At 37.1% G+C, this 9532-nt stretch overlaps 1 pseudogene; it reads left to right on the top strand.

Annotated features, from left to right (window-relative positions):
- The first annotated feature begins 846 nt into the window (after nt 1-846).
- On the top strand, nt 847-2640 carry LOC149235253 (uncharacterized; annotated as a pseudogene).
- Nucleotides 2641-9532: the final 6892 nt, after the last annotated feature.

The raw sequence follows: 9532 nt of genomic DNA, 5'->3' as shown, positions 1-9532 counted from the left end.
TCTTGATTATATTATGTTTGGGTATCAGTGTGTGTAAGCATTATGTAAGAAACTACTCTTATAAGCGTGAAATAATAATTTTATGTTTTGGAAGGTCTAGAGTTGGATCCCTCCATTTTTTCCTTTTGATGGGGAAGGATTGTTTTTTGTTTTGTCAACCATCTTTGCTCTAAATTTCTGAAGTACATTTCCTTTGTAACTCTCTTGCATACATTTGTCGTAGTCTTTTCTAATGTATATATTTCCTAATTCTTGTTAAAAAAGAAGAAGTATTTTTTATTTTATTTACATAACAATGACAACTTAAATGTACCTAATGCAATAATGGAATAAAGTATATATATCTCCTTTTATATATCAATTTAGTATTTGAATGTGTTGCGATCTTAAAATTATATTATTAGTAATATAATTTAGATGGTTTAAATAATAAGATACAATTTAAATGGGCCTAATGGAATAGAGTATGTAAATGGGTGTTTGAATGTGTTGTGATCTTAAAATTATATTATTAATAATATAAAAATAAATAATTTATAATTTCTTTATAATTTCTATGATCCATAATGAATTAAATGTCCGTCAAAGATTCTCTTATGTGATTTCTAAAAAAACCTTATTTAATTTAAATTTATTTTTTAATTAATTAGATATTATTTTAATATAAAAATCACTATTTATTAATGTAAAAATTTATTATTTTGTTAAAATATTAGTTTGGTATTTTTAATTTCTCTCCGTAGACAGAGAAAATTGATCCATATTTTGACAAACCAAATTAATTTAAATAAAGGAAGTTTAATAGAATTTATATAAAACTACAATCTATTTATTTATACTTCTCAGTTAGATTCGTTATTATCGCTTACAGGATCCTGTGATGGAAGTTGTGTGAGCTAATTTAAAAGGGTTTTTCAGAGTGTGCACGGTATATCAGCCCTACTGTGGACATAGAATTACACTCACTGGTAGCCGTGAAGGATTGTGAAGTAACCACTGTGAAGTCGGGTTTAAGAAGGAATATCAATGAAGGAGGCAGACATAATTCGATGCCAGATACAGGAATGGTACCCGCGTTTCCACAGGGTTTCCATCAAGACCATTCTCCATCCTTTGCCGGAGCCGTTCGTGGAGTTTCTGCTGGACGACGGTGGCTTATTCCTCCCTAAAACCTCCTCTAGCGATGGTGAAGATGCCTTGCCAACCAGAGTTCGAATCACATGCCCGGATCTCCAGGCAGAAGATTACCATCACTGGGAGGAAGAGGACGAAGACGATGAAGCTTCGGCTCGGCCATCGTTTCCAGAATTGGAGAAGGAGGTGAAGAAATCCATTAAAACCCTAGGAGGGTTCGTGTTTCCCAAGCTGAATTGGAGCGCCCCCAAAGACACCGCCTGGATTGCCACCAATGGTACGCTCAAATGCTCTTCTTTTAGTGAAATCGTTCTTCTTTTGAGGGCATCCGATAGCTTAGTTAACGATCTTTGCCATGCCTTTGATTCGTGCGAGGATAAAACCGCCGATAGGCCTGCTAGATTTTATCTGGCATTGCGTAAATGGTATGACTTGAGGCCGGAAATGGAGTTTCGCGGGTTTGTTCGAAGGGGTTTGCTGGTGGGGGTTTCACAGAGAGAAGTTACCGGGTTTTATCCAAGCTTATTAGAGGAGCGGGAGGAGTTAGAATCCTCCATTTTTGGGTTTTTTAAAGATCACATAAGCGAGGAATTTGAATTAAATGATTATACATTCGATTGCTATGTTACCAGAGACGGCAGAGTGAAGTTGATTGATTTCAGTCCTTGGAGGGCATTTACTCTTCCTCTTCTCTTCTCCTGGGAGGAGTTGGAGAAGAACTATGACGAGGCTCTTGAAAAGATTAAGGAAATGAAATCCAAACCATGTAATGGGGCATGCTTATGTGACGCCTTGACAGAGAATTTGGGTAACTTGGGTTTTGATTTCTATACGGAGGCGAAGAATTGGACGCAGTTGAACTTAAAGTTAAGAGAAGAGGGCCATGTGTTGGATTTCAGGATCGTGGGCAGCGAGGGACGAGTACAACCAAGTCTTACAGCTTCTAGTGGAGTTCCTTATGACTACATTGACACAGCCCCTGGAAGTGCCTGGGACGAGTTTTTAAGGAGAGCTGATGAGGAAGTCAGGAAACAGGCCAATGGTCCTGCTGCAGGAGCGTGAAATGGGTTCATACACGTAACTGATCCTATGCAAGATCCCGGATGATTTGGGTTGTAATCATTATCAAGTAAAGTGGATTCTAATCTTAAGGATCTATGTAATAGAAGCTCCTTTTTTTCTGTGTCATGATGCTCTACAATGATTTTGAAGTCTATTAGGGGATAGGTGTTCCTTGGAAAATATCCCACCTACAGTGGAAATCAAAACCAAACAATAAAATAATTCGAGGAAATTTGGATTATTACATGTTTGCTCCCCTTACATCATTGGGAGGATTGTTGGAACGGGGTTGTTATGCATCAAAGGTCCAAATTAACAAAGCTGTTTACTAAAGGCAATATACTTGATGAGTCAAATTTGTAGGCTTTGCTTGCTATTTGCACTTCCATGTTTGGTGACTATTAATGACATGGTTTATTTATATATACTTGTTTTAATTTGATTTTTCTGATAGTAGTATATAAAAAGAGTATTTAACTACATACTTTTGTTTGCATGCCTGTTAACACCATATTTTTTTGCAAGCAAAATCCAATGTTGACCTCAACGCTTTGACCCCTGTACCTGCACAGACAAACAGAACACAAGTTGAGATCAGATTTTGCAGCTTGAACTTGCTCTGGGAAGAGTACCTTCATGAAGACTTTTTGGGCACTCCTCTCAAGGAAGATCCTTACCTTCTATACATTGTCATTCGAGACATATTCCGATTGGATACCCACTGATTGTAGCCCAGGTCTGCATGAAAGCAGAGTTTTTCTTGAGGTGTAAGTATAGTTTCTGTAGCAAAGTGCAACTTGCTTCTCTAGTTTGTTTTTGTGCTGATTTGGGCATCTCCTTGAGAAAATTTCAGCTGCTGTTGGACTGGTAATCAGTGTTCCATGGGGACGCATACCCAGTGTGGGATGCCCACACCTCATGTTTTCCACGCAACTGGGACTTGGGGATGCTCGTGTAAATAGTTCCCCAAGCCTCCCTTTTGGGGAGACACGGGGAAATGTTTCCCTAGTGTGCTTGGATGCATTTCCACAAAAGGGGTGCTTGTGGGTGTCTTCCCTCAGAATGGGCTAGGTGTCAGACTTAACAATTTTCAGGATTTTAGGATTGGGGGAAATTGCAATGTTTCCATTGGATTCTGTCATGTATGAGGGTCTGGAACTAGCATTTAATCAAGAGCACCAAGCCTAGAAGCACCCCTTTTGAGGGGGACGTCCCCTCAATTTTGTCTAATAACCTTTGAAATTTAAAAGAAATTAAAAAAAAAGCATAAAAAATAAAAAGCTAAAAAGAAATATACATAACAACTATCAAAACTAATTTGCAATCCCTAACTCATTCGACTTACCAAACTTATCTGTACTCGACTTACCCAACAACACTATCTAAATTACCAGTTAATTGTTGCCTCTGCTCCCTCGCGATGCTCCTTCAATGTTCACTGTCCATTTATAATTCACTTTTAACTTTCGAGGCTTGACTCTGGATATCGATGACCTTAGTTTGATTCCTTGACTCGTCACTCTTTACTATTTTTGAGCTTGAGTTATATCTATTTACTATTCCAATCTTCAGACTTCAATATCTACCATAGTTTATTTTGCTTAGTATGAATTAGATTCTAGAATGATGAATGATGAATTAAAATTTTAAATCAATTTAGAATCTAGAATGATGAATGATGAGTATGGATCGGTGTAATTCATTCTTTAATTCTATTATGTATGGATCAATGTATTTATGTTTTCAATAGATATATATATATATATTGCACGAAACTTCTAAGAACCCCGATGTTTTGGGCTGTACTTGTACGCGAAACTTGGTCGAAACTCGGCTGAAACTTGACAGTCATGTAATCATCTATGAGAGTTAATATAGACTTGGTTTTCCTTCTAAATTGTCATCTATGGGTCTTATTCCCTTTATTCTTGCAAGATAATGTGTTATTCACTTATATATATATATATATCTTTTTTTTTTCTTTTTTCTTTTTATGTATATATACATATATAACGTTTCAGATGATGTTTCCATTTTTGGGAGGTGACGTTTCTAAATGTACCCATTTCAGAAACCATGAAATGTTTCAGCGCTTTGTGCAACTTATATATATATCAACTTACATGCGTCAACAACCCCCCCCTAAATTTCCATAAAATTTGAGGGTACTCCCACACATCCCCTGTGCATCTCCCCACACCCATGTCCCCCTGTCTCGGAGTCTTGATGGAAAATAGCTATTAATGACAGAGGGAGGGTGCCTTTCTGAAGAATATAGCAGGAGCTAAAGGGGACAGTCTTGAGGACTTTATTGCAGCATGAGACTGCCTTACTTGATGGCTACTGTGTACCGTTCTACTATTCTTAGTAGCATGAAGGACAAATTAGAGGCAGTTACACTGTTCCACCCTAGAAGTAGTAAAGGTGCCCTTATGAGAGCAGTTTTACACCATTCTTAGCTTCAAACATGGAAGGCACTTCATTAGGAGTTACACTATTTTTTGTACATGCAGGATGCATTAAACTTGGCAGGTAGGATGACGCTGCATCAGTGGGAGCTACACCCATTTTAGTGTGAGGGTGCTGGCATTCCTTAATCACTGAATGCTGATGCATGCAGACCAGCAAGAGAAGATTCCCTTAGAGTTACTCAAGCTGTTATTGGGGTGTGTAAGAGGACATTTGATTTAGGAGTTTAATACCTATTCTAGGAGGTGCAGCAACTGAAGATATAGTCATGACTCATAATTAGAGGAGTTACATTTGCTTAGGGAAGAGTTCCCTTTAGGTGGAAGTTGCACTCGTAATTTTCTATTTTAAGGTTTTTTAATTTCTGAGAAAAAGATTGATGGTAACCTCTTTGTTCATATTATAACAGCTGGAGGAGAGTGAGAGTTAAGCGTTGATTGGTTATTCTTGAATCTTTCATTTCTTCTTCTTCCTCTGTCTTTCATTCTTGTCACCTTGCAGCAGCAGAGGAGTGATTTTATATGAGTTGCTTATACTGAGAAGTAGGAAAATTTATTTACATGATACTAACGAGTAGCAAAGTTTCTGTTACAAACATTGTTACAAGCATAGATGCATGCATTGAGACACTTTTCAGAAGTTCAAGTAGCTGTTAGTATAATGAAGAGCTAGACTGAAATGCATATTTACGGATGTGTCATACGGCACAAATACCACGAAGTTATCCTCTCCAAAAATTTAAAAGATAATCTGTCACATGAGAAACACCATAGTAGTACATCCTTAACTAAATCTGTAGAAAAAAGGTTGCCAGTAAGAATAAGAAAGAGAGGAACTTTATGACATGTTGAAGATACTTTATAGAATTGTCAGATGGATTTATCATAAGAAAACTCAGTTGAACAGTTCATCGATGCATAATAGAATAAAAACAGATCTCAATATTGTGTAAGGAATGAGACAATTCTTCTAACTATTTTAGATTATTGATGGTACACAAAGGTCAATGAGCTTATTGCTCCCAGATCTCGCTTCAAGATCTGTCAGATAGTGGGTAAAATAACCAAAGTAAATTCCTAGTTGCAATGCCATAGCCAACCATATAAATGATGGAGGCAAATGGATATGTGACTATACCTCAAACCCTGACAAGTTGATGTAGTTTGCAGACCACTCTCTCAGTTGGAAAACCTGCTCCTATTTGGAGATTCTGCTCCAGCTCCTAGATCTGAACCTTTACACACAAGCACAAACAAACAAGGGCGAGATTTTATTCCATAGAAGGCAAATTAGCATGCAGCATAAATTTAATGCAGTAAATTGATCAAGTTTCTTACATACATAGACATGAAATGGAGAGGGAAAATAGTTTGCATTCATATCATAGTGAAAATATACAAGGCAATATACCTCAGCTGTAGGATGTGCTCTCCGCCGATTCCTCAATTATCTTCTTCCCTCATTTTATTGAGAAACTGGGCTCATTTGAGATTCAAGATCAGATCACTAGAGTGATATTTCACCAGCATTAGGGTCTCACTAAATAGGCCTTTCCTGTATTCAAGAGGATGGAGATGGACACCTAGGACCATGAGAAGTTAGGAAGCTTCTTCAAGAAATGACCCTCGGATACATGACTTGCCTTCATCCTGGCTTCTCCATCACTCCCAGGATGAAGGCAAGTCGTGTATCCGAGTGACAGGCTGCATCACTATAATGGAGTGATGTGTTACATGATGATAGGCTTGTGGGAGTGATGGGATACTAGATGAGCACAAACAAGGATGAGAAGATACACATTCTGGTCAACAATTGAAAGGGATTGATACTATGTTTCTCTCAATGACATAAAGTGGCAAAAAGGGTTATAACAGGTTTCCTTGGTAGAATAAATAGATATCTCAATAGAACTTTGCATATAACCCTAGAATTGTTTGAATTCCTGATCTAATAATTTTCTCATCCATGTTTGATCATCACTTTTTAGTCTTCAGGTGTATTTGAGAAACAAAATCAATTTCGGCAAAAAAATTGAGAAAAATTGTAGTTGCCAATTTGAGATCCATATGCATATCGTATGACTATGGTAGCTGTGAGAATATAGTAAATCGCTGTTACAAGCTTTTGAGAGTCGAGCTAATTGTTATATACCTTATGTTTTTGCTTTGTTCTAAACACACTTTATAGACTTCAGATAGTTATCTAGTGCAGGACAATCTAATTCCAACAAATAGCAAAGTTGTCGAATATACGAGAATATGGATTTTATTAAACCATCCTCGATGTTAACTAACTTACATATAAAGCTATCTTTGTATCCTTGTGGGTAGTGTCGAACTCCCCCGAATTCTTCATTCTATGCTAAAAATATTGCAGATAAGATTACGAAGAGGAAGAAAAGAAAGCATTGACAAAGCATGGTTTCGTCCAATATCATGGGAACATAAAAGCATTGGATTAATCTTGCCATCATGTTTGCATTGATCCCTACTGTTTCTCCCTGAAAAGCTACTTCCTAGCCACTAATCCAAAGGTAGCAATGTAATTGATAAATAGAACATGCAGTCATTTGATGGATGTAATTATACATAGTAATATTGCTATGGATTAGTCCATTTGCATACTTTAATATTTCCTAGGAAAGAAAAATTCCTATCTTACATGGGGGATGTGTCGGCCCTTGAAAACCCTTCCCGTTCCTTGCATTTCAACAATTCGTGGACCTAGGGACTCGTCAATTATGTTAAAAAAATGACAGGTACATCATAAAGGAAGCGGGGACTTTAATGGCATTCCCAATCCGTACCTGGCACATGACAGAGCGACTAGGGTGTGTCTAGTTGTCCCTCGACCCCACTAACGACTTGGATTAAATCAATGAAAAAAGGGCAGTTTTTTAACTCTGCTTTCATCCTTTCATCGCCTTTCCCTTTGCCATTGTTCGCTCTGTGGCTTCCTTCTCTTCATGCTCGAGTATGGGGCAGTTTTCTAACCATACTCTTTCATCGTTCTGTCGCTTTTCCCTTTGCCATCATTCCCTCTTTAGCTTCTCCTCTTTGTGCTTGAGTTAGTCTCCTACAATGTAGGTTGCTTTAAAGATTGGTTACAGGTGTGGTACAGTGCCCCTTTACCCACATTTCAATCACAGTCGAGGGTTTTATCAACAGTTTGGTTGTGGCTATGGGCGTCACGAGCTTCATCATGGTGTTGTCGTGATCGAGGGCTTCTTCTCCACAGTTCGAGTGTCTTCTGTACACTGTTTCGACCATTCTCCTTTGTGTTTCGGGCTGAGCTGACTTCGGCCCTTGTCCTCTCTATTTGTCGTCGTTCTGAACTAACCTTTTCCTTTGTCCTCTTCGTTTGCTGTCGGGCTGAACTTATTTGACCTTTGCCCTTTGTTTGCCGCCAGTGTATATTCGGCACTTGCGCAGACAGTGACATGTGGTCTAACTTGCTGGGGAAACCAATGAGACTGAGGTTGAAATCCCAAATCTCATAGTATATGGATTTCGGCCCAAGGAGTAGATTTCCTTTTTCTGGGAGTAGATTCCTCTTTTCCTTTTTCTCTAAGAGTTTCCGCTCTTTCTAAATCATAAGATCAGGTATATCTTCCTTGCAGGTTTTTAGATATACTCTTGGTGTTATAAGTTAGCCATGAAAGTGATCCAGGATATCTCTTGATTAGTTCAAAAAATTACCGATTTACCATAATTAAAAAAGCCATCATAAAAACCATCCTAGTTAAGAAAACATTAGTCACTTGTGCACTTCATAGCCTCCACTATATAAATTTGTTTATATTTAGTTTTCTATATATATAATATCTATCCTCAACCTGCCATCCCCTTGAAAATTTGAGTGTGATCTAACCATCTTACAAACTCATTCCTCGTTTCCACTGCCCCCCATCCTCCAAGCTACTTTTTTTATATTTAGTTTTCTATATATATAATATCTATCCTCAACTTGCCATCCCCTTGAAAATTTGAGTGTGATCTAACCATCTTACAAACTCATTCCTCGTTTCCACGGCCCCCCATCCTCCAAGCTTCCCCTTGAAAATTTGAGTGTGATCTAGCCATCTTATAAACTCATTCCTTGTTTCCACGGCCCCCCATCCTCCAAGCCTGTGCAACATAGGAAAATTTTCCTATAAATTAAATTTCTACATTATAGAGGTATTATTCAAGTCGAGAGATTGTGTTGGAGGACCTCCTCAATACATATGCCCCTTGTCCCATAAACTAGGGGGTTTCATACATCAATTTGATATTTGGCTTGGCCGTGACCTAAAAATTAAATAATAATAATAATAATATAATATTTCGACACTATATAGGTATTATTCAAATGGAGAATATAGGTATTATTCAAATGGAGAGATTGTGTTGAGGACCTCCTCGATATAAGTTAATTATAATGTAATATTTTGAATGGTGTCATTAGTTTTTATAAACAATTCCCTATGAATTAAATTCAACACAGTAAAGGTATTATTCAAGTTGAGAGATTGTGTTGGAGGACCTCCTCAAAATAAGTTAATTATAATGTAATATTTTTAATGGTGTCATTAGTTAATACGAGGTTAGAGTATAACCATGTAAGTGGTAAATAGAAGGGGATTAAATCCGTTTTATTTAATTGACTTTGATAGATGATTCACATATTTTTGTATAATGTAAGTATATTTTCCAACTAACCAAAACTTATGAGAAATAGTTAGATGGTGAATTGGAGAAATAGTTAGATGGTGAATTGGTGGCTATGGAAGTTTAATAAATTGTTCAGTCTAATAATAGACGAAATATTTATAGTTTGATATAATATTTTTTTTTTATTAAGTTTAGGAATGTTATAACATGAGTCG

The sequence above is a fragment of the Pinus tabuliformis genome, chromosome 8, assembly GCF_031772625.1.
Source record: "Pinus tabuliformis cultivar Carrire ecotype Pingquan chromosome 8, CPIR1, whole genome shotgun sequence".
Classification (NCBI taxonomy): Eukaryota; Viridiplantae; Streptophyta; class Pinopsida; order Pinales; family Pinaceae; genus Pinus; species Pinus tabuliformis.
This window is presented reverse-complemented; position numbering and strand designations above follow the sequence as displayed.